At 44.7% G+C, this 19095-nt stretch overlaps 1 protein-coding gene across 3 annotated transcripts in view; it reads left to right on the plus strand.

Annotated features, from left to right (window-relative positions):
- The window catches only part of LOC126183827 (uncharacterized), a 147377-nt gene that overhangs the window by 119642 nt on the left and 8640 nt on the right, over positions 1 to 19095 (plus strand). The gene's annotated exons all lie outside the window — the stretch shown is intronic.

Consider the following 19095-nt stretch of genomic DNA (forward strand, 5'->3'; position numbering starts at 1 on the left):
TGGTCCTCAATGTTCTGGATCTGGGACTGAGATGATGTTTGAACTGGCCCCACAGATGTTCCATTTGGGACAGATCTGTGGATTTTTGTGGATTTGAGAGAACCTCAACATCATGCAGACAGTTCATAGAGATGTGCCGTATGTGGACAAGCATTGTAGTGTCGAAAATTAGCACAGCTATGCTATCGCACAAGAGGTAACCCACGAGGATGCAAAATGTCTGTGATGTACCATTTTGCTATCAGATTTCCATCAATCACTACCATCCATGACACCTGAAGTCACACCAAAGGCTGCCCCCACTATGACACTAGGGGTAACACTGCCATCTCTTTCCAAAATATAGGAAGAATGGGACCTCTTCTGAAGCCACTACCATACTCGCCAATGATGGTATCTGGTGTGGTGCAGAACCAAGATTCATCACTTAACGCAACGCAATGCATTGCCATTCAACAGCAATACATGCTTCCCTGCATTGTTAATGGCAACCTACACATGGGACAGTAATTTCTTCGTCTGTTAGCTGATAATCCCTGACGAATGATACAGGATGACACTAAAAGTTGCTAGGAGCCCATTACCCTTTTTTTTTTTATGGCAGACGCAAATGTGAAGGGGTTACAGTGTGCTTGGTGCACAGTGTGGTGATCCTGTCTTGTGATGGTCAGATGTAAGGAAGTGTATTTGTCAAGAATTGTGAGTGTTGCTCTGTGGCTTGGAATGACTTAATTTTGTGCAAGTTTTTATACATAGTGATAAATTTTATTTGTCAAGTTGGCCAAATGGAGACCCCAATGTACGCCTTCTCAAACTCTGTCAGGTGGTGTTATAGCAGTCTTGCATATGTACACAGCATCTCCATGTCCTTCAGTGGTCACACGTTGTGTTCACATCCCTGATATCCCCTACCAGGCCTGGTAACAAGACTAAACATGAACAAAACTAATGCACTCTGGTGGCCATTTTTGCTGTTGCAGAGAATTGCAGCCCTGATGCTCTTTGCCAGTAATGTGTCAAAAACAGAGAATATCTAGAGAGGAATCATTTACATACCTGCCAATGGTGTGTATGTGTATGAAGTTACATTGACAATCCACAATGTGTTCTGGGTGCTTTCATTTTTGAAACTATTTTTATTTTCCACTTGTGTTTTAACCTAGCATAATTTTCCCTGTCGGTTTTTGGTCATTTATATAGTTCACTGATGGAATTTTCAAACACCAGTCTTCTTCTTCTTCTTCTTCTTCTTCTTCTATCCATTCTCCTTTTTTCCCATTTGTTCCTTTAGTGTAGTTTTGTGTTTCATAGGTTGTAGCACTCTGTGGCTGAGAATGGCCTAACTTTGTGCAAGTTTTTATATATGGTGATAAATTTAAATTATTCCAATGCAGGTGAAGCCTGTTGAGCAGATTTTCTCTGTTCGTATTTTTGGATTTAAAGGCACTATATCCTGTTGCACCCTATATTAAATTGGTGTCTGCAAGTTCTTCTACATCTACGTCCATACTCCGCAAGCCACCTGACGGTGTGTGGTGGAGGGTACCTTGAGTACCTCTATCGGTTCTCCCTTCTATTCCAGTCTTGTATTGTTCGTGGAAAGGAGGATTGTCGGTATGCCTCTGTGTGAGCTCTAATCTCTCTGATTTTATCCTCGTGGTCTCTTCACGACATATACATAGGAGGGAGCAATAGGAGCAATATACTGCTTGACTCCTCGGTGAAGGTATGTTCTCGAAACTTCAACAAAAGCCTGTACCGAGTTACTGAGCGTCTCTTCTGCAGAGTCCTCCACTGGAGTTTATCTATCATCTCCGTAACGCTTTTGCGATTACTAAATGGTCCTGTAACGAAGCGCGCTGCTCTCCGTTGGATCTTCTCTATCTCTTCTATCAACCCTATCTGATACGTATCCCACACTGCTGAGCAGCATTCAAGCAGTGGGCGAACAAGCGTACTGTAACCTACTTCCTTTGTTTTCGGATTGCATTTCCTTAGGATTCTTCCAATGAATCTCAGTCTGGCATCTGCTTTACCGACAATCAACATTATATGATCATTCCATTTTAAATCACTCCTAATGCGTACTCCCAGATAATTTATGGTATTAACTGCTTCCAGTTGCTGACCTGCTATATTGTAGCTAAATGATAAGGGATCTTTGTTTCTATGTATTCACAGCACATTACACTTGTCTACATTGAGATTCAATTGCCAATCCCTGCACCATGCGTCAATTCGCTGCAGATCCTCCTGCATTTCAGTACAATTTTCCATTGTTACAACCTCTAGATATACCACAGCATCATCCGCAAAAAGCCTCGGTGAACTTCCGATGTCATCCACGAGGTCATTTATGTATATTGTGAATAGCAACGGTCCTACGACACTCCCCTGCGGCACACCTGAAATCACTCCTACTTCGGAAGACTTCTCTCCATTGAGAATGACATGCTGCGTTCTGTTATCTAGGAACTCTTCAATCCAATCACACAATTGGTCTGATAGTCCATATGCTCTTACTTTGTTCATTAAACGACTGTGGGGAACTGTATCGAACGCCTTGCGGAAGTCAAGAAACACGGCATCTACGTGTGAACTCGTGTCTATGGCCCTCTGAGTCTCGTGGACGAATAGCGCGAGCTGGGTTTCACATGACCGTCTTTTTCGAAACCCATGCTGATTCCTACAGAGTAGATTTCTAGTCTCCAAAAAAGTCATTATACTCGAACACAATACGTGTTCCAAAATTCTACAACTGATCGACGTTAGAGATATAGGTCTATAGTTCTGCACATCTGTTCGACGTCCCTTCTTGAAAACGGGGATGACCTGTGCCCTTTTCCAATCCTTTGGAACGCTACGCTCTTCTACAGACCTACGGTACACCGCTGCAAGAAGGGGGGCAAGTTCCTTCGCGTACTCTGTGTAAAATTGAACTGGTATCCCATCAGGTCCAGAGGCCTTTCCTCTTTTGAGCGATTTTAATTGTTTCTCTATCCCTCTGTCGTCTATTTCGATATCTACCATTTTGTCATCTGTGCGACAATCTAGAGAAGGAACTACAGTGCAATCTTCCTCTGTGAAACAGCTTTGGAAAAAGACATTTAGTATTTCGGCCTTTAGTCTGTCATCCTCTGTTTCAGTAGCATTTTGGTCGCAAAGTATCTGGACATTTTGTTTTGATCCACCTACTGATTTGACATAAGACCAAAATTTCTTAGGATTTTCTGCCAAGTCAGTACATAGAACTTTACTTTTGAATTCATTGAACGCCTCTCGCATAGCCCTCTTCACACTACATTTTGCTTCGCGTAATTTTTGTTTGTGTGCAAGGCTTTGGCCATGTTTATGTTTGCTGTGAAGTTCCCTTTCCTTCCGCAGCAGTTTTCTAACTCGGTTGTTGTACCTCGGTGGCTCTTTTGCATCTCTTACGATCTTGCGTGGCACATACTCATCTAACGCATATTGTATGATGGTTTTGAATTTTGTCCACTGATCCTCAACACTATCTGTACTTGAGACAAAACTTTTTTGTTGAGCCATCAGGTACTCTGAAATCTACGTTTTGTCACTTTTGCTAAACAGAAAAATCTTCCTACCTTTTTTAATATTTCTATTTACGGCTGAAATCATCGATGCAGTAACCGCTTTATGATCGCTGATTCCCTGTTCTGCGTTAACTGTTTCAAATAGTTCGGGTCTGTTTGTCACCAGAAGGTCTAATATGTTATCGCCACGAGTCGGCTCTCTGTTTAACTGCTCAAGGTAGTTTTCAGATAAAGCACTTAAAAAAATTTCACTGGAGTCTTTGTCCCTGCCACCCGTTATGAACGTCTGAGTCTCCCAGTCTATATCCGGCAAATTAAAATCTCCACCCAGAACTATAACATGGTGGGGAAATCTGTTCTAAATATTTTCCAAATTATCCTTCAGGTGCTCAGCCACAACAGCTGCTGATCCAGGGGGCCTATAGAGACATCCAATTCTTGTAGTGAGTAATGCTCCATTTTCGACTATCAGTCACTAGCTGTTAACAATAGTTGATTACGGCATGGTGTCATCACAAGCATATGTCTATTGTGTGTTAAGGTAGCAGACCAATGTCAGTGTGGTGGATAATTGTTTGTTATGAATCTATGAATCATAAGCTTCTTACAAACATATGCCTGTTGTGCATTGCTCGTTCCAGATCTCGTACTGCCTGAAACATTCATTTATAACCATTGGTTCAATTTCTCAAATTACTCCATCTAGAATCCACTACCATTCTTATAATTTTGACTGTAAAGGTTTGTGATACCCTTTGTAGGTTTGCTTACTATCAGTAATAGGCTCCTACATCAAGACAGTTAAAGTTGACACTTTCAGTGTTCAACGTGGACAGTTGAATTGCCTTGTTGCCCTAGAATGTGAAATACAGTTCCGTGTATATACTCATTAAGTAAATGAAAACATCTCCCTCCATCCACCTCCCCCCCCCCTCCCCACTCTCCCCACCCTCCCCACCCACCCACCCACCCACCCACCCACCCACTCTTCCATTTCTATTATTGTCCTAGCTGAGCTTGTGCTCTTTGCCTAATGGCCTCATTTGCAACAGGACATTGAACCATTATCTTCCAGATGAAAAGCACTCAGGTTAATGACTGATGAACTTCAGGTCAGCAGCAAGGAGTGGCTCAGTCAGTATGAGAAGACATTTCTTCCTCGTCTAGGGACTAGTAGCAGCCCATGAAAACATTGTCACACAGCATTTTCAGCCATCAGCTGAGAACCATTATAAACTACTGATAATGATCAGTCATAAGAGGTTGAGTGTTTAAGAATTTATCCAAGCCTTCGACATATAAACTTCATTGTTAAAAGTAATGCGCTCACTGATGCTCTTTGCCAGTAATGTGTCAAATACAGAAAAGATCTAGAGAGAAAAATCATAACATTTGTCAGAAAATAATTACCAGTGCCTCCAAACACAAATAAATTTGAAGTTTCAGAAACTCCCCTCATGCCATCGTGTTTTAATAGCTAATTTATTTGTTTAATCTCTGCACCTGAAAAATCCTGCACTATGATGGCCAAATCCCTTTTCAGTAGCAAATTCTTGACATATCTCTCCCATTTTCATTTGCGTTCATCTGAACCTTCCCCCTTTCATTTTTGAAACTGTTTTTATTTTACACTTCTATTTTAACCTAGCATAATTTTCTCTGTCTGTTTTTGGTCATTTATAGTATTTTCTGTACTGTTCATTGGTGAAATTTTCAAACACCGGTCTTCTTCTTCTTCTTCTTCTTCTTCTTCTTCTTTTATCCATTCTCCTTTTTCCCATTTGTTCCTTTAATGTAGTTTTGCATTTCATAGGCTGTTGTCCACCTTTTCACTGATACTTTATAGTTTACGTCAGTGTTAATTTATGATGAACTGCCATTGCCAACACTATCTTGTGATGCCCAAATCACTGCTGCAGTGTCACATCAACAGTCCATCTCACTTCATATTCAAGTCTGTGAACCAACCCAGAGAACAGTTGGAGTACCAAATGAAGTTACCAGGATGTGATGTCACCCTGCCAGTGCTGACCTTGTAGACTTTGTACTTCTAAAATATTTGTTGGATGTCAAATTGCAGTCACATTGTCACATAATTAAGACTGTTAATGAAGATTTAGCACTGACCATTAGTATAAGGAAACCCATTAAAAATCATACTTTTTTGTTCTTGTCAGTATGAACTTAGAACCTGTTTTTCTTAAACATGGTGGATTAAGTGGTTAGGTTCATTTTATTCCCTTTTTTATGGTCCATATAAATCAAGAATATCTAATTGGGACATAAGTACTAGTTTCATTTAAAGTAAAATACTCTCAATGAATTTGCGACGACTTCTGGATATTCACCATATTTATGCAATATTCGAATGTGTCAAGTTGAATAAAAACAACTGAAAGAGTGAATGTAACCACTCACAATATAGTGAGAAATTAAGCCGTTGATGGGTGGATCGATAGTATTGAACTTAAATTTAACTTTTAGGCATTGTCATTCTCTCTCTCTCTCTCTCTCTCTCTCTCTCTCTCTCTCTTTCTCTTTCTTTCTTTCTCTAACTGCTCAATTGTTCATTTAAGATGAGTACAGGAAAACTGCATGCTCAAGATATCTTTCATTGCTTCAGAAAGACCATCTCAAGAACTCTAAGAGTTTTTGGACCATTTTAATGTACAGTCTTTGACATGACAAAATGCAGCCACTGCCTGCTGAAGAGGCTAAGTCAGAGTTCTTCACTGCCAATATAACTGGCCACCCCTTAGCATTCTGTCTGGTTGTATGCACTATCTGGCAACACTGTAGGATGTGGAAATGTATGGAGGACGTCCTGTCACTCTTAACAAGTTGTTACATTGCTGTATCTGATCGTGATGTAGTGATAAGCCTCACACAGTGTAGGTTTAAACTCTAGCGTTAGTCTACTCCATTCTCTATATTTTTAAATTGCATTTTAGTTGACTGCTAAAGTTATCAGAGTCTAATGGAACCTCAAAGATAATTTGCTTCCCTTTATAACCCATCTATAATAGCAAAAACCTCCAGAAACAATCCCACAAAACAGGTTGTGGCTGCACTTGAGAGTTCCCTCGTGCTACAGCAGCTGCCAACCCCACATAACTTGGTGTCACATGCCATCCAACCAGGCGACAGCAGCATGGCTCTATCAGTGTGTTTATCAACTGTCATTTTCTTATTTGCAGTTGTAGTATTCATCTTGCAGTTATGAATGGGACTTTTCGTACTTGAAACTTACAAACATTGTTAAAGTGTTGTAAAATAGTTGAAAATGGTAAAATGTCTCACATTAGTGACATATACTTCACTTTAGGTTTAATAGAAGGCAGTGGGGGCAGCTCTGAACCTTTGTATTTTGTGTGGGGCAAGTGCTTTTGAACAAAAGACATCAGAACAGGATTTTCTTGTTTCACAAAAAATCGTTCTGGAATGAATAATTTCCACATTCAGGAAGTATCAATAGCAGACACATGATGAACTGTGACCATTTAAGCTTTGTGTGACATTTGCATTTAATAGACAAGGTTCAGAAGTCGGGTGTAGTACTGCATCCTCCAATTCAAAGCAACAAAAATCAAAGGGGTGACTGTTACTGCATTTTTGTTTGAACATCATCAGTTTGCTCATGGTGCAGTCCTCTGCTATATTGTTGCTGGTGATGAGTCACAGTGGCTTTATGTTAACTTCTTAAGAAGAAATTAATGGCTGGACCCCCAAGAAGAGACATAAACTCGAGCAAAGGGCAATGAGAACATAATACACTCCTGGAAATTGAAATAAGAACGCCGTGAATTCATTGTCCCAGGAAGGGGAAACTTTATTGACACATTCCTGGGGTCAGATACAGCACATGATCACACTGACAGAACCACAGGCACATAGACACAGGCAACAGAGCATGCACAATGTCGGCACTAGTACAGTGTATATCCACCTTTCGCAGCAATGCAGGCTGCTATTCTCCCATGGAGACGATCGTAGAAATGCTGGATGTAGTCCTGTGGAACGGCTTGCCATGCCATTTCCACCTGGCGCCTCAGTTGGACCAGCGTTGGTGCTGGACGTGCAGACCGCGTGAGACGACGCTTCATCCAGTCCCAAACATGCTCAATGGGGGACAGATCCGGAGATCTTGCTGGCCAGGGTACTTGACTTACACCTTCTAGAGCACGTTGGGTGGCACGGGATACATGCGGACGTGCATTGTCCTGTTGGAACAGCAAGTTCCCTTGCCGGTCTAGGAATGGTAGAACGATGGGTTCGATGACGGTTTGGATGTACCGTGCACTATTCAGTGTCCCCTCGACGATCACCAGTGGTGTACGGCCAGTGTAGGAGATCGCTCCCCACACCATGATGCCGGGTGTTGGCCCTGTGTGCCTTGGTCGTATGCAGTCCTGATTGTGGCGCTCACCTGCACGGCGCCAAACACGCATACGACCTTCATTGGCACCAAGGCAGAAGCGACTCTCATCGCTGAAGACGACACGTCTCCATTCGTCCCTCCATTCACGCCTGTCGCAACACCACTGGAGGCGGGCTGCACGATGTTGGGGCGTGAGCGGAAGACGGCCTAACGGTGTGCGGGACCGTAGCCCAACTTCATGGAGACGGTTGCGAATGGTCCTCGCCGATAGTCCAGGAGCAACAGTGTCCCTAATTTGCTGGGAAGTGGCGGTGCGGTCCCCTACGGCACTGCTTAGGATCCTACGGTCTTGGTGTGCATCCGTGCGTCGCTGCGGTCCGGTCCCAGGTCGACGGGCACGTGCACCTTCCGCCGACCACTGGCGACAACATCGATGTACTGTGGAGACCTCACGCCCCACGTGTTGAGCAATTTGGCGGTACGTCCACCCGGCCTCCCGCATGCCCACTATACGCCCTCGCTCAAAGTCCGTCAACTGCACATACGGTTCACGTCCACGCTGTCGCGGCATGCTACCAGTGTTAAAGACTGCGATGGAGCTCCGTATGCCACGGCAAACTGGCTGACACTGACGGCGGCGGTGCACAAATGCTGCGCAGCTAGCGCCATTCGACGGCCAACACCGCAGTTCCTGGTGTGTCCACTGTGCCGTGCGTGTGATCATTGCTTGTACAGCCCTCTCGCAGTGTCCGGAGCAAGTATGGTGGGTCTGACACACCGGTGTCAATGTGTTCTTTTTTCCATTTCCAGGAGTGTATTTTGCATCTGGTGGCTCAGAAATGGTGTTGTGCACTACTAACCCTTCCCCATGGGTGTGTCCATCATGTGTTGCTACTGCACGGTAACACACACTGCTGATTTCACACACAAAACTATCCGGTGGTTTTTTTTTTTTTAAAGAAAAAAAAAGAAAAAAGAAAAAGCCATCTGTCACGCACTTATTATTCTGATCTTATGCCCACATATGTTTACCTTTACTACTCCTAAATAACAAACTGCCAAGAAAATTCGTTTCTGGGTGAAAATGTACTTCCAGTGTGGTTAGATGACCTCTTTAACTCAGATCCAATAGGTTTCTACAGCCATGGAATCAGTAAACTACCCAAGCACAGTCAGACTGAGATAATGTGAGACAGTATATTGTTGATTGATTTCTCTCTCTCTCTCTCTCTCTCTCTCTCTCTCTGGTGTTTACTGTTGTGTTCAACAAATCAATGGAAATCACTATTAAAATATGCACTGTGTTAATACAGATGACGTACAGCATACCACAATAACCTTATGACGAAAGTCTATCTTAATAGAACTAAAGACTTCTGTAACTAGAATGTGCCTATATTGGCACGAGTTTGTAAGATACTACTCACTCTGAACTTCAAAGAGGTCTATGTATACTTGCTGTCCTGGGTCATTCTCAAGTAGTATGAAAATGTGGCATTTCATAAACAAAAGGTGTAACAGTCCGTTATTGATTTTCGATCTGGCTGCTTGTAGCTCTGCCACAAAATGGCCAAAAATCTGGTCCTCAGTGGGACTGGAACCAGAAGGCAAAAGCAGCCTTCATTTTACAGGCAACCATATTCCTTCAGAGCTAGTGAAAAATTACATTATTTCCCTCTCCCTTGTTATCCCAGTGGTGACTAGGACGGAGAAATTGCAATATAAAAGATGAAACAGTTGCAATTTTTACATGGAACAACTTTCCTGGACTTGAAATCATTAATTAATAATCTTATTTCACACCTTTTGTGAAAATCACTGAGCTTATTCAATGGAAACTGTAAGAATATATTAAGTGAAGTTAGCTGGGTAGTTATGTGCTAACCAGGAAGTAACTCATCAGTCACAGATTTGTTAAACATAGCCTATGTTGTTGCCAAGATTCAGTTATACTGCTAGCAGAAAGAATAAAGCAGTGTATTTGTGGAGTAGGCTGGGTCTCGAAGACGGCAGCTGCTGAATGCTGGAATACCCAAAGGATATGTCAAAGTGTCTTCTTCACATTTCAGTAGCTAGGTTTACAGACTTGGGCATAGTTACTAATAATAATCAGGTGCACTGACTGCAAACTAAATCTCATAAAACAATAACTGTCATAATTATCTGTTTGTTGGTCTTAAACCTACTGAAAACTGAAAACATCGTTCACCAGAAGCTATTCACATTTTTGCGCATCTCCAATGGTTGTATTGTAAACATTATGAGTTGGCAAAGCATCTTTGTTATTATTATATACTCAGAAAACATGTTTCTTGATTTTGCTGTCATTGACACTATCCCCAAAATAGAACTGTGGTGTCACCGCCAGACACCACACTTGCTAGGTGGTAGCTTTAAATCGGCCGCGGTCCATTAGTACATGTCGGACCCGCGTGTCGCCACTGTCAGTAATTGCAGACCGAGCGCCGCCACACGGCAGGTCTCGAGAGACTTACTAGCACTCGCCCCAGTTGTACGGACGACTTAGCTAGCGATGCACACTGACGAAGCCTCGCTCATTTACAGAGCAGATAGTTAGAATAGCCTTCAGCTAAGTCCATGGCTACGACCTAGCAAGGCGCCATTAACCATTTCTAGAGAGAGTCTCACTTGTATCATCAAGAATGCTGTATACAAATGATGGATTAAAGTTAAGTATTCCAGGAGCTACGTACTTTTCTTTATAGCATTCATTACGTATCCTGTTTCAGACCTAAAGCAAGCCTGCGTGAGTTGACGCGTGCATTTCGGCCTCCTCTCTAAATTAGTGCGTTGTGTTGGCTAATCTGCCGACACAACAAGAACCACACTAATAAAGAGACAACAACAAAGAACCAATTCCAATGCATGCACATCCACAGGAGACTTTGTAAAGCCATGAACAACATAAAGTTACAAATCAAGAAAGGCTGCTGTGCAGGAAACAGAAAATGTGGCCTCGAAAATCTGTTGAAAATGAAGCCACCTAATGTATGCAGTCCGCTAGTCCACTATTGAGTCAAGCTGTTGCTAACACACAAGGAGAAGCAGTTCTTACCAGTGTGTGAAACAAACAACATAAAATGCTGACTGTAATGTCTAGAATAAGTCATAGTCTGTCAAAACTTTTATTCAATCTATAAATAGTGAAAGAATGACAAGTATCATCTACTTGTTATGAGTACAATATATCTGCTGCTGATGCACTGTCAATAAAATTGAAAAGTGCCTGTGTTGAAGAGCTTTTCAGTGTGCAGTATGCCTAAAACAGAGAGAACCCAAAATAATAACAGAATCACCAAGCTGGGCAGGGTGCTGAGATTATATGCAGCACCTGTGCAGAATGCTGTTAATTTAGCTCAGACATTTCATATGAACATCTACATCTACATCCATACTTCGCAAGCCACCTGACGGTGTGTGGCGGAGGGTACCTTCAGTACCTCGATCGGTTCTCCCTTCTATTCCAGTCTCGTATTGTTCGTGGAAAGAAGGATTGTCGGTATGCCTCTGTGTGGTCTCTAATATCTCTGATTTTATCCTCATGGTCTCTTCGCGAGATATACGTAGGAGGGAGCAATATACTGCTTGACTCTTCGGTGAAGGTATGTTCTCGAAACTTTGACAAAAGCCCGTACCGAGCTACTGAGCGTCTCTCCTGCAGAGTCTTCCACTGGAGTTTATCTATCATCTCCGTAACGCTTTCGCGATTACTAAATGATCCTGTAACGAAGCGCGCTGCTCTCCGTTGGATCTTCTCTATGTCTTGTATCAACCCTATCTGGTACGGATCCCACACTGCTGAGCAGTATTCAAGCAGTGGGCGAACAAGCGTACTGTAACCTACTTCCTTTGTTTTCGGATTGCATTTCCTTAGGATTCTTCCAATGAATCTCAGTCTGGCATCTGCTTTACCGACAATCAACATTATATGATCATTCCATTTTAAATCACTCCTAATGCGTACTCCCAGATAATTTATGGTATTAACTGCTTCCAGTTGCTGACCTGCTATTTTGTAGCTAAATGATAAAGGATCTATCTTTCTATGTATTCACAGCACATTACACTTGTCTACATTGAGATTCAGTTGCCATTCCCTGCACCATGCGTCAATTCGCTGCAGATCCTCCTGCATTTCAGTACAATTTTCCATTGTTACAACCTCTCGAAACACCACAGCATCATCTGCAAAAAGCCTCAGTGAACTTCCGATGTCATCCACCAGGTCATTTATGTATATTGTGAACAGCAGCGGTCCTATGACACTCCCCTGCGGCACACCTGAAATTACTCTTACTTCAGAAGACTTTTCTCCATTGAGAATAACATGCTGCGTCCTGTTAACTAGGAACTCCTCAATCCAATCACACAATTGGTCTGATAGTCCATATGCTCTTACTTTGTTCATTAAACGACTGTGGGGAACTGTATCGAACGCCTTGCGGAAGTCAAGAAACACGGCATCTACGTGTGAACTCGTGTCTATGGCCCTCTGAGTCTCGTGGACGAATAGCGCGAGCTGGGTTTCACATGACCGTCTTTTTCGAAACCCATGCTGATTCCTACAGAGTAGATTTCTAGTCTCCAAAAAAGTCATTATACTCGAACACAATACGTGTTCCAAAATTCTACAACTGATCGACGTTAGAGATATAGGTCTATAGTTCTGCACATCTGTTCGACGTCCCTTCTTGAAAACGGGGATGACCTGTGCCCTTTTCCAATCCTTTGGAACGCTACGCTCTTCTACAGACCTACGGTACACCGCTGCAAGAAGGGGGGCAAGTTCCTTCGCGTACTCTGTGTAAAATTGAACTGGTATCCCATCAGGTCCAGAGGCCTTTCCTCTTTTGAGCGATTTTAATTGTTTCTCTATCCCTCTGTCGTCTATTTCGATATCTACCATTTTGTCATCTGTGCGACAATCTAGAGAAGGAACTACAGTGCAATCTTCCTCTGTGAAACAACTTTGGAAAAAGACATTTAGTATTTCGGCCTTTAGTCTTTTTGTCACTTTTTCTAAACAGAAAAATCTTCCTACCCTTTTTAATATTCCTATTTACGGCTGAAATCATCGATGCTGTAACCGCTTTATGATCGCTGATTCCCTGTTCTGGGTTAACTTTTTCAAATAGTTCGGGTCTGTTTGTGACCAGAAGGTCTAATATGTTATCCCCACGAGTCGGTTCTCTGTTTAACTGCTCAAGGTAGTTTTCAGATAAAGCACTTAAAAAAATTTCACTGGATTCTTTGTCCCTGCCACCCGTTATGAACGTCTGAGTCTCCCAGTCTATATCCGGCAAATTAAAATCTCCACCCAGAACTATAACATGGTGGGGAAATCTACTCGAAATATGTTCCAAATTATCCTTCAGGTGCTCAGCCACAACAGCTGCTGAGCCAGGGGGCCTATAGAGACATCCAATTACCATGTCTGAGCCTGCTTTAACCGCGACCTTCACCCAAATCATTTCACATTTCGGATCTCCGTCAATTTCCTTCGATACTATTGCACTTCTTATCGCTATAAACACGCCTCCCCCTTCACTGTTCAGCCTGTCTCTGCGGTATACATTCCAATCCGAGTTTAGGATTTCGTTACTGTTTACGTCTGGTTTCAGCCAACTTTCTGTCCCTAGTACTATATGGGCGTTGTGACCGTTTATTAATGAGAGCAGTTCTGGGACCTTTCTATAGACGCTCCTGCAGTTTACTATTAGCACATTAATATTGTTATTCCCTGTTGCATTTTGCCTACTCCTATCTTGCCGCGTCTCCGGAGGCGTCTTGTCGGGCTTAGGGAGGGGATTCTTTAACCTAAAAAACCCCCATGTGCACTCCACACGTACTCCGCTACCCTTGTAGCCGCTTCCGGCGTGTAGTGCACGCCTGACCTATTCAGGGGGACCCTACATTTCTCCACCCGATAGCGGAGGTCGAGAAATTTGCACCCCAGTTCTCCGCAGAATCGTCTGAGCCTCTGGTTTAAGCCTTCCACTCTGCTCCAAACCAGAGAACCGCGATCGGTTCTGGGAACGATACTACAAATAGTTAGCTCTGATTCCACCCCGCGAGCGATGCTTTCCGCCTTCACCAATTCCGCCACCCGCCTGTACGAACTGAGGATGACCTCTGAACCCAGACGGCAGGAGTCATTGGTGCCGACATGAGCAACAATTTGCAGTCGGGTGCACCCAGCGCTCTCTATCGCCGCCGGTAGGGCCTCCTCCACATCTCGGATGAGACCCCCCGGCAAGCAGACAGAGTGAACACTGGCCTTCTTCCCCGACCTTCTCGCTATTTCCCTAAGGGGCTCCATCACCCGCCTAACGTTGGAGCTCCCAATAACTATGCCTCTAGGCTGCCACAAAATTCATATGAGAATTACTGAGTTGTAATGCAATGACACAGATGGGCAGAAGGTTCTAGAAATTGCAGAGACTATCTGTATGTTGATGATTCATAATGCCAAGCTAAAACTGCGCCAGATTGTAACCTAAATTTTGTTTTTCCAGTGAAATAACTGCACAACATTGAATGAATAGCATCAACATCCCCGCGACCCACACAACACAGACCCATTAAAAAGAAATTAATCACAGCCCTATGCCTGCATCTTTATGCTAACGTTTTATTTCTTTTGCAGCAGGCTGTCTCCCTGTTGCTGATGCGAGAAACAGGTGGTACGGTCAACCACACTATTGGTCATGCTCACTCCTTCCCTCTGCCGAGCACACCCACTGTGAATGTCTCATAACTTGTGACAATGAGATTTATACCTGCAGCATGATTCTATGATGATGATACAAACTTTCAGGGACGATGGACAAGAGTAAGTGTATAAATTTGAGGTATGGATCCCCCTGCAGGTCCGGGGGTAATAATAGACCCGAGGGATTTCTGCCTGTCGTAAGAGGTGACTAAAAGGGGTCTCACACATTTCAGCATTTATGTGATGGTCCCCTGTGGGGCTTGACCTCCATATTTCAAAATTTTTCCGGAGAGCAAGCCAATTGGGGAAGGGTGCCTTAAATGATGCATCGTGTCCATTGTGCCTTGAGATCTTTAGCCCACTTTCTCATCGTCGCATTGCAGTCCCACTCATTCTCAGTCTCTTGGGCGAGGATACATTCCTTGATGTGTTTTCCACCATGCACTATACAGTGTCGCTTTGTGCGCCGACGATGTCATGGACTTCCTTGCACCTGATATCCAGCACGGTAGCCAGTCTGTTGTTGTGGGGCTGCAATGTTCCCTGTTGGTTGTAGCCCCCTGACAACACAGGGATTGCTCTGCTGATGCCTGTGCTGTTAACTCCCCATGTATGCCAAGGAGTAGATGCCCGCCACTCTGGGGCATCGGGTCTCCCGGCAATGGTCATCCTGCCAAGTGGCCCTTGCTGAGGCTGGGTGGCGCCTGTGGGGAGAGCCCTTGGTAGGAGTGGGTGGCATCAGGGCGGATGACACGCAATGAAGCATGGTACATAATCTCTTGCTGGTGGCTAACCACCACCAGTCTCTAACTGTTCCAGGGCTCAATTCAATGCGCAGAAGTATGACCCCAAATCATTCCCCTCCCTGGCCACACCATGGGAGGAACACCAGGCTGAAGATGGCAGTTGTGCTTATTCACCGTGGTACCTTGTCTGTTCGAGGGCTAATGGGGAATAGTTCATGTTGATAAAGCCTCAGTTTTTTGTTGAGAATTTAGTGGACAAGTTTGAGGAGATGGAGGGCTTGTCCAAAATGCACTCTGGGTCAGTCTTGATCAAAACAGCATCCTCTGCCCAGTTACGGGCACTACTTGCTTGTGACAAGCTGGGGAATGTTTCTGTTTCCATCACACCCCATAAGAGCTTGAATATGGTTCACGGTCTCATATTCCACAGGGATCTTCTTTTGCAGTTTGACAATGAGCTGCGCGCCAATTTAGACCGATGAGGTGTTCACTTCATCTGACACGTCCATCAGGGTCCGAGGGATATTCAGATTGCCACTGGTGACTTCATCTTGCCCTTCGAGCGTGACACATTACCCAAAAAGGTCAAGGTGATGGTCTACTGCTGTGATGTTGAGCCATATATCCGTCCCCTAATGCAGTGTTTTAAATGCTGGAAGTTTGGCCATATGTCTTCCCGGTGTACTTCCAGCGTCAAGTGTCAAGAGTGTGGACGTCCTTCGCATCCCAATGCTCCATGTGCCCCACCTCCTACCCGTGTTAACTGCGAAGAGCATCATTCCCCTGCTCGCCAGACTGCAGGATCTTACAGAAAGAAAGAAAACTCATGGCGTACAAGACCCTGGACCGACTGACCTACACTGAGGCTAAGAGAAAATTTGAATGACTCAATCCTGTGTGAATAACTTCCTCCTATGCCGCCGCTGCGACAATAGTGACAGCCCTATTAGTTCAGCGAATTCCAGTCGGCTCTCCGAGCCGTAAGACTACACCTGCCCCCTTCACCGTGGGAGGCACTACCCTCCCTGTTGCTCCTGCACCACCTGCTTTGGGAGCAACACCCCCCAACCATCAGGGACATCCGTCCCCATTTCTAAGCCGGAGAAGCGAACAACTTCTTCAGCTCCTCTCGCTAGGAAGGGGTCCCTTGGGTCACTCCCTTCCCAGGTTCTTACCAGTGGCACAGCTGACACCTGCCAGTGGTTGAAGCAACCACAGGTAGCTGGCCGTACGGCTTCATGGTCCTCCTCAGTTCCTGAGACCGAATCAGTGAAGCCCTCCCAGTGGGACAAACCTAAGGGGGCAGCGAGAGAAAGCAAAAAGACCCCCAAGAGCCAAGGCACTGCGGTGGTACCCAAACCACCTCTACCTACAAGCTTTGCGTCTGAGGATTAGGTAGAGGTTCTGGCGTCCGCTGAGGACCTAGATCCCACCGGACCCTCAGATGGAATGGATATTGACTGCTCAGCCAATAAGTCGGTGGCAGCAGGTGACTCTGAGGCATAAACTGCTTCATTGAATGTTCCATGCCTTCTGAGTCTCACAATGATGTCATCATCCAGTGGAATTGCGGCGGTTTTTCCCACCGCATGACTGAGCTACGGCAACTGCTAAGCTTTACACCTGCTTTCTGCGTCGCCCTCCAGGACACTTGGTTCCCGGCAATGTGGACCCCTGCACTTCGCGGCCATAAGGGATATTCCAGGAACTGTAGAGACTATAATAGGGTGTCGGGTGGAGTTTGCATTTATGTCCTAAACTCGGTCTGTAGTGAACCTGTGCCCCTTCACATAAACGGCATGTTATCTACCGACGCAAAGACGATTGCTGAGCACTTTATTGAGCACTATGCTCGAGCCTCTGCATCGGAGAACTAACACCCCAGCCTTTCGCACCCTCAAACAGTGGATGGAAAGGAAAGTCCTCTCGTTTGCTACATGCCACAGTGAACTCTATAACGCCCCATTTACAGAGTGGGAGCTCCTCAGTGTCCTTGCACACTGCCCTGACAAAGCTCCTGGGCCAGATCGGATCCACAGTCAGATGATTAAACATCTCTCATCTGACTACAAGCGACATCTCCTCATCATCTTCAATCGGCTCTGGTGCGATGGTGTCTTTCCATCACAGTGGCAGGAGAGCACCGTCATTCCGGTTCTTAAACCTGGTAAAAACCTGCTTGATGTGGATAGCTATCGGCCCCTCAGCCTCACCAATGTTCTTTGCAAACTACTGGAACATATGGTATGTTGGCGATTGTGTTTGGTCCTGGAGTCACGTGGCCTACTGGCTCCATGTCTGGGTGGCTTTGCCAGGGTTGCTCTACCACTGATAATCTTGTGTCCCTTGAGTCTGCCATCGAAACAGCCTTTTCCAGGTGCCAACGCCTGGTTGCCATCTTTTTTGATTTACGAAAAGCATGTGACACCACCTGGTGACACCATATCCTTGCCACATTATATGATTGGGGTCTCCGGGGCCCGCTTCAGATTTTTCTCCAAAATTTTCTGTCAGTCCGTCCTTTCCGTGTCCAAGTTGGTGCCTCGCATAGTCCCACCCATATCCAGGAGAATGGGGTCCCGCAGAGACTGTATTGAGTGTGTCTCTATTTTTAGTGGCCATTAACGGTCTAGCAACAGCTGTAGGGCCATCCATCTCACCCTCTCTGTATGCAGACGACTTCTGCATTTCATACTGTTCCACCTGTACTGGTGTTGATGAGCGTCGCCTACAGGGAGCCATCCATAAGGCGCAGTCATGGACTATAGCTCATGGCTTCCAGTTTTCAGCTGTGAAGACGTGTGTCATGCATTTCTGTCAGCGTTGTACAGTTCATCAAGAATCAGCACTTTACCATAATCTACATCTACATCTACATTTATACTCCGCCAGTCACCCAACAGTGTGTGGCGAATGGTACTTTACATGCCACTGTCGTTACCTCCCTTTCCTGTTCCAGTCGCATATGGTTCACGGGAAGAACGACTGCCAGAAATCCTCTGTGCATGCTCGAATCTCTCTCTTATTTTACATTTGTGATCTTCTTGGGAGGTATAAGTTGGGGGGAAGCAATATATTAGATACCTCATCCAGAACCGCACCCTCTCGAAACCTGGACAGCAAGCTACACCGTGATGCAGAGCGCCTCTCTTGCAGAGTCTGTTGCTTGAGTTTGCTAAATATCTCCGTAACGCTATCACGCTTACCAAATAATCCTGTGACGAAACGCACCACTCTTCTTTGTATCTTCTCTATCTCCTCTGTCAACCCGACCTGGTACGGATCCAACACTGATGAACAATACTCAATTATAGGTCGAATGAGTGTTTTGTAAGCCACCTCCTTTGTTGATGGCCTACATTTTCTAAGGACTCTCCCAATGAATCTCAACCTGGCACCCGCCTATGTCATGGAGACATATCAATTCTTAGGTCTGGTTCTTGACACTTGTTTGACTTGGCTTCCTCATCTTTGTCAGCTTAAACAGAAATTTTGGCAGCATCTCAATGCCCTCCGCTGCCTCAGCAAAACCAAATGGGGTTCAGATCGCTCCACACTGCTGCAACTCTACAGAGCCCTTGTTCAATCCCGCCTTGACTATGGGAGTGTGATTTATGGTTTGCCGGTGCCCTTGGCGTTGCGTTTGCTCAACCCGTTGCACCACTGCGAAGTTCGACTAGTGACAGG

Source organism: Schistocerca cancellata, chromosome 4 (genome assembly GCF_023864275.1).
Source record: "Schistocerca cancellata isolate TAMUIC-IGC-003103 chromosome 4, iqSchCanc2.1, whole genome shotgun sequence".
Classification (NCBI taxonomy): domain Eukaryota; kingdom Metazoa; phylum Arthropoda; class Insecta; order Orthoptera; family Acrididae; genus Schistocerca; species Schistocerca cancellata.